The 13,564-nt window shown below is 45.9% G+C and overlaps 2 long non-coding RNA genes across 2 annotated transcripts; one reads left to right on the forward strand and one right to left on the reverse strand.

Moving 5' to 3' along the window:
* Window positions 1-962: 962 nt before the first annotated feature.
* On the reverse strand, window positions 963-4,334 carry LOC140219051 (uncharacterized). Its single transcript, XR_011895342.1, has 2 exons — window positions 4,165-4,334; window positions 963-1,127 (listed from the first exon to the last, which is right to left on the reverse strand). It is a non-coding gene; the product is annotated as an uncharacterized lncRNA (long non-coding RNA).
* A 1,482-nt stretch (window positions 4,335-5,816) lies between these two features.
* LOC129382830 (uncharacterized) lies at window positions 5,817-8,142 on the forward strand. The gene is made up of 2 exons (XR_008610875.1): window positions 5,817-6,728; window positions 7,791-8,142. It is a non-coding gene; the product is annotated as an uncharacterized lncRNA (long non-coding RNA).
* Window positions 8,143-13,564: the final 5,422 nt, after the last annotated feature.

A 13,564-nucleotide genomic window follows, 5' to 3' on the forward strand; every position in this document is an offset into this window, starting at 1 on the left:
TCTGTTTCAATTTCACTGCATCTATACATTTTACCAGTGCATGAGTAGGGTTCAAGGCTGTTCTTTAAAATGCTCATGAGCACTTATCATGATCAGTTCCCCATATAAGTGGTTTTGCTGAAGAGAATACAGGAATATGAGCAAAATTGACAAGGAACCAACATATAGATAACGTCTGCATGACTGCCTATCAAAAGTTATATTTTCTTAGAAAAAAAAAAAAAACTGGAACGTGCATCGCGTAATTTAAAACTTATTGCATACACCACCTTCATTAGGATGATACTAGAATATTCAGCGTTGTTTGGAGTCCCCATCAAGTGACGCTTAAGAGGAAGTTGGAAAGAGTCTGGCGGCGCGTTTTATTTGTTCGACATAACGAAGGAAGGAATCGGTCACGCTTATGTTACAGCGTTGCAACTTCGATCTTCTTGAGGTACGTAGGAAAAAATATAGGCTGAAGGTGCTTTATCAAATAATGCAGGATCAACTTAAGATTGATAAGCTCAAATATCTACATGCTCCAGACAAAAGATACCCGCGAACTAACCACGACTACGTCATAAAGCCGGAGCATACCAACAGTGATACATATCGATACTCATTTTTCCTGGATGCGATAGAAATGTGGAACCAATTGCCAAACGCTATTGTTAGCCTAAAAGATGTCACCGACTTTGAAAATGCTGCTGAGGCATATTTATGGGAGTTTTCGATTTAGTTTTGAAGTGCCAAGTGATATGTGCGACTTGATATTCATTGTACGTATTTTGATAAACGTCAGAAGTGTGCTGAACAGCATTCAAGTGAACATCTTATTAACTGTGAATTGACAAGTGTTAAGCAACTTTACGTACATTGACATTGTCCATATTTGATTTATGTAATTGTATTGTCCTCTCTGTTATGACCCTCTATGAGGGTTGACAGTATTAATAAATAAATAAATAGACAACGAGGAATGTGGGTAAGAACACTTTATTTTCAGCACACGTTTTTTTAATGAACTGCTGTTATACTGCTAAAATCTGCACATTTAATAAAAGTACACTGCTCTGCTTCATCACTCCATGCTAAGTGCAAGTATCCTGTACCAGGAAGTCAAACCAAGATGTGGGATGTTCAGTCTGCAAAAATAAAAACGAGTTTGAAACATTAACGTGCAAAAACTAAAGCACACTCAAGAAAATAAACACAGCACAGGAACATATCCAATGAATCAGAATTACCTTTGAGAGCAAACATATAGTTTCTATGGCACAGTGAAGAAACCTTATTCCTCCGGCTTTTTTTGAGCGCGAGAAAATATGAAAGTGCATGCGTTCTCCCCATATTGTGTATCTGTCACCTTTTCACACGCAACAAAGATGTTGTCTCAGTGTGCCCAACTGTCTTTGCATATCCATTTCTCTGCTCTCATACCATGATACCTACAGTTAAAGGCTGTAGCAATGCTTAGCTTGAATGAACCAACACAAGCTACATGCACTGTGCTGTTGAACATGGCATTGTAAGTTAGATAAATGCACAACACATTCATGTGCTAATCGTGATTGTAGGCGAGATAAATAAAAAGAAGGTATGTAAATAAGAATGTTCCCTAATAAGCTATGCAGAAGTGCTCTCCCGTTTGGACAGAAGCTGAGCACAACTTCAGTGAACAAGAAGCCAACTTATACAGCATTTAAAATCTAGGTTCTAAATGTGCTACAGATTTTTCTGAAATCATGGTCGAAAATGTAGGTGTTAAAGGTGACAAACATTTAAACAGGTCTCTGTTCGGACTGGTAATGCTATGTGTCGCCTAGTTTGATAAAATATGCCGTATCACTGGTCTCCCAAGCTAAGGCTGCTGTCCAGTTGCCAGTGCAAATCACTCAATTATGTCTAGGGCACGTTTGAGCAAAAGGCAGCCAAGATTACTGTGCCACTGAGGTCTATTTCCTGACATCTGATTTCTTCTCAGAAAGTGACCTCTCTAAAAAAAACCTTCACAACAAAATAACCCAAACCTTTCTTGAGAAAAGCCACCACACTGGTCCTTGAACACTAATTACACAGTGGCTCTTTGTGATGTAATGTTATGTACGTCAGCACCTAACGAAGTACAGGAAAATTTAATAATGGCAGCGTGACAGGTACACAAAAAAGTAAAGGGATAAAACATCACATAGGCTGCCATCAGTGTTCATATCTCCATTTCAATGTGGATGTTTTTAGCAGTGAATACATGTTCTCATTAAACTGAGTCATATTATTACAAAAGCGAAGGGCAAGGGTCTTTACATTCTAAACTGACAAATGTGCTTTATTACGATTCACCACAATACAGGAGGTGTTTTGCAGTGAACCATCACATAAGGTTTTGGCTAACTACGGCGGGCGTGTCCTGCAGCGGGGCCTCTTGTGTATTGCGGTAAAGCGTATTATTGTGACAAGAGCTAACCTGGCATGTATGGCTTTAGCCAACAAAAGTTCTCAAGACATCATGCATCCTGCCACGAAAATCTGCTTTGATGAGAGTGGAACATTAGGTTAGTCGCTGACAGAAACCATACATTCCAGATTCACGTAAATCTTTCCCAATAACGGCATGCTTCACCGCAACACACAAATATGTTGCGGTGATAACGGTGGTCGGACAGGCTGGTGCAAATGTTTCGACAGGGGAGCGTGCCTTCATCAGGGCAACTGCTTTCCTTGGCAGTTTTCATATACGTGAGTCCCCCAAACTCCCAACAGGGGAGATTTACCTGGACCTTTGCCAAGAGACGTACTGACAAGCGTTTGGTAGTGGCTGGTAGAGATGCAGGAGTCTAAAAAGCGTTGCGAAATTCGGTTCCGTAAGGTTAGCTTCACCGCAATACAAATATGTTAAGCGGTAAGACATACAAAATATGTTGCGGTGAATCATAGCAAGGGTACCTGGCCTTTGATGCAAAGCAGCTTCCCAAGAGGCACGGTAATCCCGTGGCTAGTTATGCAGTTCCCCGCATGCGAGTGAGTTCCCTGCGTTCGGCGGTTTCCCAGTGACATACAAAATTACATTGATTGACTGTGTTGTAAATGGGCGACGGCACTATATGCTGATGCAAGAGCGTCGTTTCGCTTTCCAAAACTGCGCTCGGCTAAAGAGAACAACCTTGACTCGCATATGACCAAAGCAGTTGAACAGGAAACTACGAAATTACGTAGCTATTATGGAAGAAATCAACAGCTCAGAAAAAAATGGCCGTGTAAACATTAACTGGCTTACGAGGTCGACAAACCAACGGTTCAAAGCATCACAGCCACGTCCGAAATAGCGCTGAAGGCCGGCCAGTACACTCAGGCGCCTCAGCGCGCGTAATGTAACAGGAGACGGCAGGTGCACGCGTACATCATTAAGGAACACATATTATTTATGTCGGTGAAAGCGGTCACTCTTCAGTTCTGACATGCTTCAACGCGTAACACTAGTCTACTGCGGCGAAGCTGACTTCAGGACGCCGATTTCTTCAACTCATCTAGCGAGGCAGGTCCGTTTATCACGCTTGGCAACGTTTGACATTTTCTGCCTTAATTTCGTTTGTTCTTTTTAATTTTCTTATCACAGTGACCCTGTATCACGCAGTAGCAGAGCTAGTGCCGCGTCTTAACTGCGTTAGGAAAGGCAAGCGTGTATGCAGCAGGCACGGCGGCATTGGCTCTTGTTTGGAAACTTCAAGAGACGCTCTTCCGCGCAGCGATGTCATTTGTATTATTAAAAGAATGCAGGTGATGATTAAATGAGCCGCAGCAAAGCTGTAAAAAAGCAGTAGTAATGCTGTTCTAAGATCCTCTCGCTCGAGCGAGATGGTCTTAGAAAAAAAGCGCGATGTAACGCGATCTGACGGAACAGCTCGTCATGCCAGTGTTTTCTTACGTCCTCGTTCTTTCGCGCATCCTCCCCTGAACCAGACTACTGAATGGTTCGGTGCACGCACTGACGATCCTGACGGAGGCAATACCACTCACATGAGCAGCTCCATATAAGATGCCACGGCCCATTCCACATGCCGGCTGCAATTTGACGCGGCCAGGAGGCAAAATATGCGCACAAGGTACCTAATGGTAACGCATCAAACTGCTCACAGCCCCAATCCTTTATTACACGCATATAGCGTGGAAAGATGAATTACTCACGCTCTAAGTGGGCATGGAATACGGACCGTTTCGCAGCGCAGCCGGCTCCGTAAGACGGCCGCCATGGAAATGAGCGGATGTGACATCATGGGTTATAGCGGACGTGACGTCATAGGTGAACGTAGACATTTCGGGCACCTTTCGTCTGCTGTGCCCCGGGCACAGCAGACACGGCCGCACCGAACGCAGCCATTTTGTGAAGCAACACAATGTTGTGCGTACAAACGGGTACCGATTTCGCTTGAAGACAGAAGTGACGCGAGCTATTTCTGCCCGAATCCGCGCCTCGGCGGCGGAGCAAGTGAGAGCGATCCGGCGCGGAGCGAGTTGATCCGAAACGACCAGCGGAACGCGCGAACCCGCTCCAGATCGACCAGTGAAATTCGGATTCGTTGCCGCGGAGCAAGAAATCCTGCTCCGAATCGACCAGTGAAAAACGGCATTAGGCACGTAAAGCCCCATAATCCAAGTTTAATACTTCTGCCCCGATGCGATATGCCATGTGAGGCAATGACAATGCTCGACCCTCTCAGATATTATGAGCAATGGCACAAAACAACTCCTCAACCAAACACCTCTCCCTTTGTATCTTGTGTACTACACAGACAAAGAGCAGGAGTGCACCCAAGGTGATGTTTAAAGGGACCCTGAAACGCTTTTGACGATTTTCTACAAGCGTACTGAGTCGTTAGAGTAGGTCCTTCTGATCATTAATTGACACATCTAAGTGCTCTGCGTAAAGCGTGTAATTTATCATAAGGTTTTAAAAATGCACATCGCTGCCGATCGCAGCGCACTGCTCGGCGGAATTTTAAGCCGCCCCTACCCATATGACCGAAATAACCCATATGACGTCAGTGGGGCGAGCTATCCGATTGGCTGACCAAGGCGCGTGATCGATAGTTTTTCCAACTTTATGGTAAACAAATGATCTTCGTAATAGTTGGAATGTTAGTTAATTTGTTTTTATAAAGAGAAAGTAGCAGAAAGAGAATGCACAAGAACAATTTTTCAGTACACTTAAGCACTTCCGGCACACAGCAAGTGTCGTCTGCTTGTGTTACAACGTACTCCATTTTGACGAGAGCTCCGCGGTCAGAGTTGGTCTCAGTCTTTTCGCGAGCACTATGATTCGACTTTGTTGCCTTGTGGACTGCAAACGTAGCGACTGGCAATATGTCAAGCTGTGACATCGTGTCCCTCTGCAGGGCAGCGTACGAGCGAACTGGCTGCCGCGCATCGGACTGCCGCTATCCGACCGGCGTCAGGATTTGCACGTTTGTAGCCGTCACTTTACACCGGAAGATTACTAACGCACTAGCGTTTCGCGAGTCCCGTATTAAGGCAAACGTAAGCGCAAGGGGACAGGGTCTGGCCGCTTGACTGTGCCGTAACGGGATGAGCCGAGATGAGCAGAAGGGGAATGGTCTGCATGGTGCAGCCACCTGGTGGCATAGAGCTCAACCATTCACAGTAGCAGCAACGAAGCGTATTCTTTTTTGCTGCTCGTGCGTATTTTTCGCAGGAGTGTAATCATCAACACGTTGTTTTTATAAATGTTTAAAATGTTTTACACTTGGCTAGAGCAATATTAGCGCTTTGTTTGGCTGGTTAAGCGCTGCGCCAACAAGTGTCTGGATCGTGCAGACCGATCAGGCCGCTCACGTACGTCTGCGCCAAAGTTCCTTCATCAGGGGTGCTATGCAGGATGCGCCGAGTTTGGCGAAACTCGGGATCTTCACGAGCTCTGGCGACACCCCAAGATGAAAGCACGAATGGTACCGAGACACAGTTTGTCTTTCGACAAGCCTCCAGTTTCATTGGTTTATCTAGATTCACTCTGGCTGGCTATCATTCCTTGGGCGTTGCCTTCTGGGCGGTCGACAAACTGGGGCTCACGTGATCATACCGTCGGTGCATGGTCGTGCCTTCTTTCACTTGTTTGTCGTTCCACCGAGTGCATTACATGCAGAAGCAAGTTGTAAAACAAATGCATTTAGTACAATATTATTAGTTACTTTAACGTGGTTTAGAAGCATTTTGAAACTTACGAGATGTGCACTGAATGCGTCTTAGACTAATTTGTAATTTAGTACGCTTCGCATTACACCACGAGGGAACGCTGTAGTGGCGTCATCACATCCATTCACTGGGCAAGCATGGCGGCTAAGCATCAGAGAGGCCCAGTGTAAACAAACCCGTACAACGAGCTTGCAGTGCGCGACGTAGTGATCAGGCTCGACGATGGCCACTATTTCTTGGATAGTTCTGTTCCTCCGTGGGCAATCTTCCCGTGCACCCGGTAAGACTGCCAATAGCTTCGGCGATTTTACAGATCGCAACGCGCACCTACTGTTCACGGCGAAGTGCTGAAGAAACAACTTGTCCGGTGCTGCTTCTGCGAGTGCGCCGAGTTCCTCCACTCTGCGTGACTGCGAGCGTCACGAACATTACATAGTGTGGGCAAAAGGCAGACATCCTATATAGCTGCGATGCGAAAAGGAGGTGGTACCGACGATGGATCTCGCTACCAACACAGTGAAGGAGACATCGACAAACTGCAGGTAAGTATATTTCTACTGTTTCATATTTAGCATACTAAGAGTGCACGGATTAAGTCACTTTCGTAGTAACGAACTGAATGTCCAGCAGTTTAAAGAAGGGAGTGAGAACCAATGAGTGTTCGTGCTTTTACATGCAAGTGGGCCCGCGAAAATATGGAAAAGATGAAGGTAACCTTCACTAACTTGGTGAGATAACAGAAATTCATGAGTCACATTAAGCCAGCAAAATTTATGGAAGAGTATCTTTATCCAAGTGAAATATCAATAGCAAGTACTGATATAAAGCAGGAAACTTAGACAAAAATTTCATGGGTTGAACAGCACATGGAAGGCATTGCCGAATCGTGATCGCCACGTTACCGATATCCTTGAAAAAAAGTCTAGAATCATTGCATTCCACCTGTTATGCGATATGGGACATAAACCTGGAGGTTAACAAAGAAACTTGAGATGTCAAGGACTGTGCAGAAAGCGAAGTAACAAAAATTGTTGGAGATAGCGTTAAGGCAGGAAGACAGTGGCGTAGAAAACCGTGGCAACTGATAAGCTAGCTGAGATTAAGAAAAAAAGGAATCGGCAGACAGGCCATGCACGTATTCGATCACTTGTTGCCAATTCATATCAGGTGATTACATAAGCATGACAGAATGGATGTCAAGGAGAGAGAACTACAGCCGAGGATGGTAGAAAATTGCGTATTGGGACAAAAATATGATGTTTGTAGGCATAGGATGCAATCAGCTCGTATAAGACGGGATTGTAGGGTGAGGCATTTGTTTTCCAGCGAACAAAAATAGGTTTGTGGTGCTGACAGTAGAGACTCGTGAAGGTGCAGGGCCACCTCAGCTGCTGGCACACTAATCAACATGACAATTGGATCTGAAAAAGAAAACCCCAGTTATGAAAAATAAAGCGACGTTGTACCAACGCATTGTTTTATTATGCATACTACACTAGAGGCTTCCACAGTTAAGGGCACTTAGTACTAATAGTGCAACGAGCATTTTTCTTTGTAAATAATGGTTTGTATGCGGCTGATTCATTCCGATACACTTTTTGCAGCAAAACATTCTGCTGCTGGAGGCACTCAACCGCCTGGTGGCAGTAGGCGAGCGCCAGGCACGTGCTCTTGAGAGTGTGGCAGAGGTCCAGAGGGCTGCTCTGCAACAGTAGTATTGGTGCCCTCACTGCTCTCCTGTCGAGCCCACAGAAGGCACCTTATAAAGGAGCTTTCAGTTTAATATTTTGTTTATTATTCAAGAACATGAATAAAATTATTGCAGTAAACATTGTGCTGTGCATATTAGGAGACTTGTAACATGCACTTGGTGTCCCTTCAAAATAGGCAAAAACGTAAGAAAACCTGTGCCACTCTTGGACCATGTAAATAAAAAATACACCTATGCAGCATACACGTCATCATGCTGTTTGTTCTTTCTATGTGCAAGAATACAGTGCGTGTTGATTAGCCACAAGATGAACGGTGTGTGTAATTCACAATGAAGACAGGAAACAGCAGGAGCTTAATAATGCTATCACCTATAGACTGTGCATATGACTGCAACACTCCCCGATTCAAATGTGCCATTACATGCATGTTCGATACCACATATTCTTTAACATTGTCTTATAATTGCATGTACCATATTTCACACATCTTAAGCCCTTGCATAGCACACTTCTGATGTATCCATTTCATAGGCCAAATAATTGTACACTTTGTCCTTTTGTGTTGTATGAAAAGCAGCATCCTTTACAGTCGGATAAAACTTCAGAAGACAGGAGAGGCCCCACCCAGATGACAAAAGCGCAGCAGCCGATTGCCTACACGTCTAAAGAAATAGTCCCTCTCCAACGAGCAAGTATTAGTCTGTCCGGCGGCACGATGTCAGTCTAGAGTGCGTGCCCATTGGTGCAGGCTTGTGTTCACCTGCCTTGAAGTGCAGATTCCGCAGCCTCCTAAAGTTGTATCCGACTATAGAAACACGTAATGCCTTGCACCAGTTGCATAGACTTCTGCAACTTGATAGCACACAATGATCAGGAGCAGAAATCTATAAAGGCATCCAAGCAAAGCTGGCTGGCCACACTTCCATTATGAGGGGCTGAAAAAGGTCTCGCCAAATATTCCCATGACGTCCTTGAAAAAGAGGTGGTGTTTGTCACTTCTTTAGAATCAAAAACAGATTACACTGAATGTTGTGTAGCACGTCAAAACAAACTGAGCTTGGTTATTTGCACAGCATGTAATGGGAGGTTGTGCTTCACATAGGAAACAAACTGCTCTGTGCAGTACAATTTTGAGGCCGGTATGGCACCTATTATGTCAACAGTGTCTACATACAAATTACTTTTCACAGGCCATTGATTTCACCATTATTTTTGTGTGATGGTTCTTTCAATCAGCGCTTGTATTACATGAGCAGGTGGATTTGAAAGCAAAGCTTTGTTCGCAAACCTTCAGACTTCCATAATTGTGTGGCAAGGCACTGGCATGCTGTCGAATAGCTCACACTTCCTCGGTCCTGCACCAAAGAAGCCCAATGCTCTATTTGAAGTTGGATCGCACAACAATTTCACGGCACACAAAGAAGTGTAACACACACAGCAAAGCATTCTGCTGTGTGTATTTCTCTTTGTGTCCCGTCGAATTGTTGTGCAATTAAACTTCAAGCTTCTATACCAATACACCGTCTTCAACCTCACCAATGCTCTAGTTATTAGGCCACAATGGTGCACATCTTTGAAATTTCCCAACACAAATTAGCTCCCCAAAAAATCACAAATGTTAAATTTTGCAGCACAGCTGTATGTATGCACGTGCCATATTCTTTACCACTAAACTCACAGGAATCAAAGAGGCAAGCATTAACCAGCCTTGCTGCTGCCGTTACCATTATCATCATGACACCAATGGAAAGACAATGCCACGTTTCAGTAAAGGGAGTGCTGGAGGGAAAGGTGTGACAGCGAGGGCTTACAATAAAAATAACGGTTACGAGACATGTTCAATGCCAATATATGCTGCATGTCGCTCAGCCTACTTTGGCATTGCGGCAAGGGTTTACTCGTTTGGGCATATCACGTTTTGTGTAATCATTGCTCTAAAGCTGTACAAATGGTCTATTTGCTCTGCAATTTTTATTTTTATCATGGTGGGTTAAAGACCCACTTTTCATTGGCATCTGCACCACATTTCTCCCGATATGTAATTTTGCCTTGGTGGTTCATGACATCTTCACGTACAGAGAGTTCTGCAGAGTATTGGATGTGCATTGTTCTACTGCTTAAGAATTAGAGCCCCATTATGAGACGAAAATATTCAATTGATCCATCCAGAATAACGCTGCCCCCCCAAAAAAAAGAAGATGCACTGAACCTCTGGCACATGCATCGACAGTGAACAGAGCAAACAATCTGAAGTATTTTCTTCATGCAAGCCAACACACTAAGATTCTCAATGCATTTTCATTTCGCCACAAATGCATAGGCACAACCGGCTTGGTGCAACATCCACATCTCGCGCTGCAACAAATTGTGCAATGCCTCGCTGTTTCATAGTGCGGCCGATAGATTACGCATGACCAAAATTCAGCATTGTGCATACTTAGTAACTTCACCAATGAAGAACCCCAAGTTCTTTCTGAGATTAGGATTCATAGGTTACTTCACACAATTTGTGATATCCATTTATCTATTTATACTTAATTAACCTCTTTCCCAAGAAAGTGAGCCATTTGGAAGGCACCCTGACAGACAAGTAGAACAATCGGCAAAAAGTGATCAACCAGCGAAAAAGTCTGTTAATCACAGTAACGCTGACATTGAAGGCGCCTTAATTCCTACGTACGCTCCGTCGACACACCCGACTACGTTCGTAATGTTCCCACGAAGTAGGAAGCATTCTTTTATATATGCCCGCTCCGCCGCAGTATTCTGGAAAGCTAGCCACCGCTTACGCACTGCCGCATCGATAAGCGCGTCAGACACATCTCTGACACAGTTGCTAACAGTTGCTAACAGTAGTTTGATGGCGTCCAATGTAACGCTCGGCGCCGACGCTTCCCTGAAAACTCCCAGTCCCGTAGAAACGGAGGGCACAGATGACTTGCTCTACGACGGTGAGCGAATGAAGCCCGCCACGCTGTCTCCGCAGACGAGAGTCTTCACCTAGCTCGTCACACTGATGTCTTCGACAGGCGAAAATGACGCTGAAACTCCCCGTCGGTCATGCAGGTGAACAGGTCCGGACGGTCATACTAACGCTTGCTGCCGCTGGATGCAATGAAACAGGCTGCTGCTGCCGCCGCCATGTTCCCGAGTTGAACTCGGAGGGGGTTTCGCGATGTACGAGTTTAGCACGAGTTCGCCTGTCAATCAAAACCAGAGGTCACGCCCCGCGCGAGGCATGTAACTATTGCGCGCGCACCCACTACAATTGGGCCACGCCCAACTTATCTTCCGGCAACAGCGACGCGGTGTCGAGCTGAGAGGCATCAACAATCTTGACCGCCGACATAAAACACGCACAACGCACTCTCATCGGTGATGTACTGAGCACCACTATCAAAAACAAAGCGTTGACTGTCGCTGGCTTATGCATACATCTTCTCGGGCTGAGATGGCCGCACAACACGGTTTCATTGCCTGCATTGTGGCGCGTAGCGCACAGTAAATAATTATCGGCACGTCAGTGTAGCTGCTTGCAAGACGTCGATGGGTCGAAGGGGACGACGATGCTGAGGAGTGCGTATTGCAGCAGTCGTTTGAGATGGCTGCTCTGTCATCGGTGATGAAACGGAGCCACAGCGTCGTAAACACGATCAGCGTCCGAGAATCGCTCGCTCTTCTAGACCCAGTGCAATGGCATTTCTTCATCACAAGCACAGCGCACTCATCAGTTCCAACACCTCTCTCCGTTCGAAATCTGATTTCATAACTGCACACAAGAGCCCTCACCTGCCGAAATGCGAGTGCTGCGGCGTCGTTACGATATCCATCTGCGATCGCTGCTGGCTCCAGCAGAGGTAATCCGCAAGCACCTTCGACTGCACAACACACTCATATACTGCGTACATGCGCTCAGAGGCGCCTTCACTGGGCAAGCGATGACAAGCGATGAATTGTGTCGCTGGGGAAGCACGCACTTTTCGCAATGTATCGCAGAGGCTTCGCGCACAAAGACAAACTGGTAAATTTTCACTGAACTGCGTCACTACGCACTCTAAAATAACATACCGCCATTTTCCAGCGACAGCTGTTGTGTCGTTTTTAGTTGGTAAAGCGGGGGCCTCAATTGCCTAGTGCCTAGTGAAGCGCCTGCGATGAACAGCCGTACCGCGGCGCTGCGTTTCTATTCCCCTAATAAAGAAAGAGTGGCCATGACCCTCCATGGATCATGACCGACTTTATTGAGAATAGCACTGCAGCGCCCCTAGGCGACTTATCACCGTATGAACGCCCTCGTGCGTGCGACCCGCTTCAATGTACCGCTTCTAAGCTTTCGCCTCCCTGTCGCCACTCGCGGCAAGAAGTGCAAAATTTAATAATTTGCTCTATATCCGTTTGTCATCACAAATTTCTAGCGTTGAAAACGAAAAACAGATACCTAAAGAAATAAAACTGTTCGTTATTTTATTTGTTGTATTTTAACGTATTCGTTTGAGTGACAGTGTAGGTGCAAGAATGCCCCGCATGTACCCTGTTCGCATTCGATGGCGGATAGAAAGACAGTGCCCGAAAGATGAGGCACGCCCTTGACGCGCCCGGGAAAGGCGTGGCAAGCGGCTCACGGCAAGTGTGCAGACAGACAGCGGGGCAGTCACGGTATCGCTAAGTTGCGATAATCCGTTGATAACAATACGCGGCGCTGGCGCGTTTCGTTGTGCAGCCTTCTGCGCTTGAAACGTAGAAGCAGTACCCTGCGCGGCACGCGCAGGGTGCGTTCATGTTGTCATACGCGGCTTTTTGTCTACATATTTTTTTGCCTGCACCTTCCGCGCGTTCCGCACTATCTCCGTTCACTGACTGCCGTCGAGCAAACTCGGGTAAAACTCGGGTGAACGAGAAGCTCGGCGCATCCTGCATAGCACCCCAGCTTGAGTTTATGCCTCCAGTCATTTGCCGATATGACCAGCTTGCCTGTGGCTAACGGAATACCAGACACGTTCGGCGCTACGACAGAATGCTCGCAACGCACGCTGCTTCGATAGCTCTCGCTTGGGGTCGACAGCAAAGCGGCTAGCGGAGAGGTTTCACGCGGGCGGGGGCTGGCTTCAAAACAACCGGAAGTTGACGATGTGACGTCGCATCGTGACGCAGGACCAGTGAAGGCGGAGCTTAGCCCCACTCGCTCGGCGAACGAGTTGAGGAGGAAAAGCATGGCTGGGGAGGAGGGTAACTTCTAATCGCGTGTAGCTCCATTAATACGTAACGCCTCACTTAAATTGTGGTGCGAATGTTCTACTTAAGCTGTACCCTACGCGTCTACAAAATTTATCCGAACCGTTTCAGGGGCCCTTTAACACCAACTGGCCACTCTCGTGTTTTAACGTTGAAGAAATTAAACATTCTCCGTCAACATGACCGCTAATTATCGTCAATCGAAGTAAACAGCACAGAAAGCTTCGCTTACAGATTCGCACAGTGCATGGGATCCGCATATTTTTTTCTTCTTTTTCGTTCCGGTGTCTCTGACTTTCATCATGTTAAAGGGACCCTGAAACGCTTTTGACGATTTTCTACAAACGTACTGAGTCGTTAGAGTAGGTCCTCCTGATTATTAATTGACACATCTAAGTGCCCCGCGTAAAGCGTGTAATTTATTATAAGGTTTT

The sequence above is a fragment of the Dermacentor andersoni genome, chromosome 6, assembly GCF_023375885.2.
Source record: "Dermacentor andersoni chromosome 6, qqDerAnde1_hic_scaffold, whole genome shotgun sequence".
NCBI lineage: Eukaryota > Metazoa > Arthropoda > Arachnida > Ixodida > Ixodidae > Dermacentor > Dermacentor andersoni.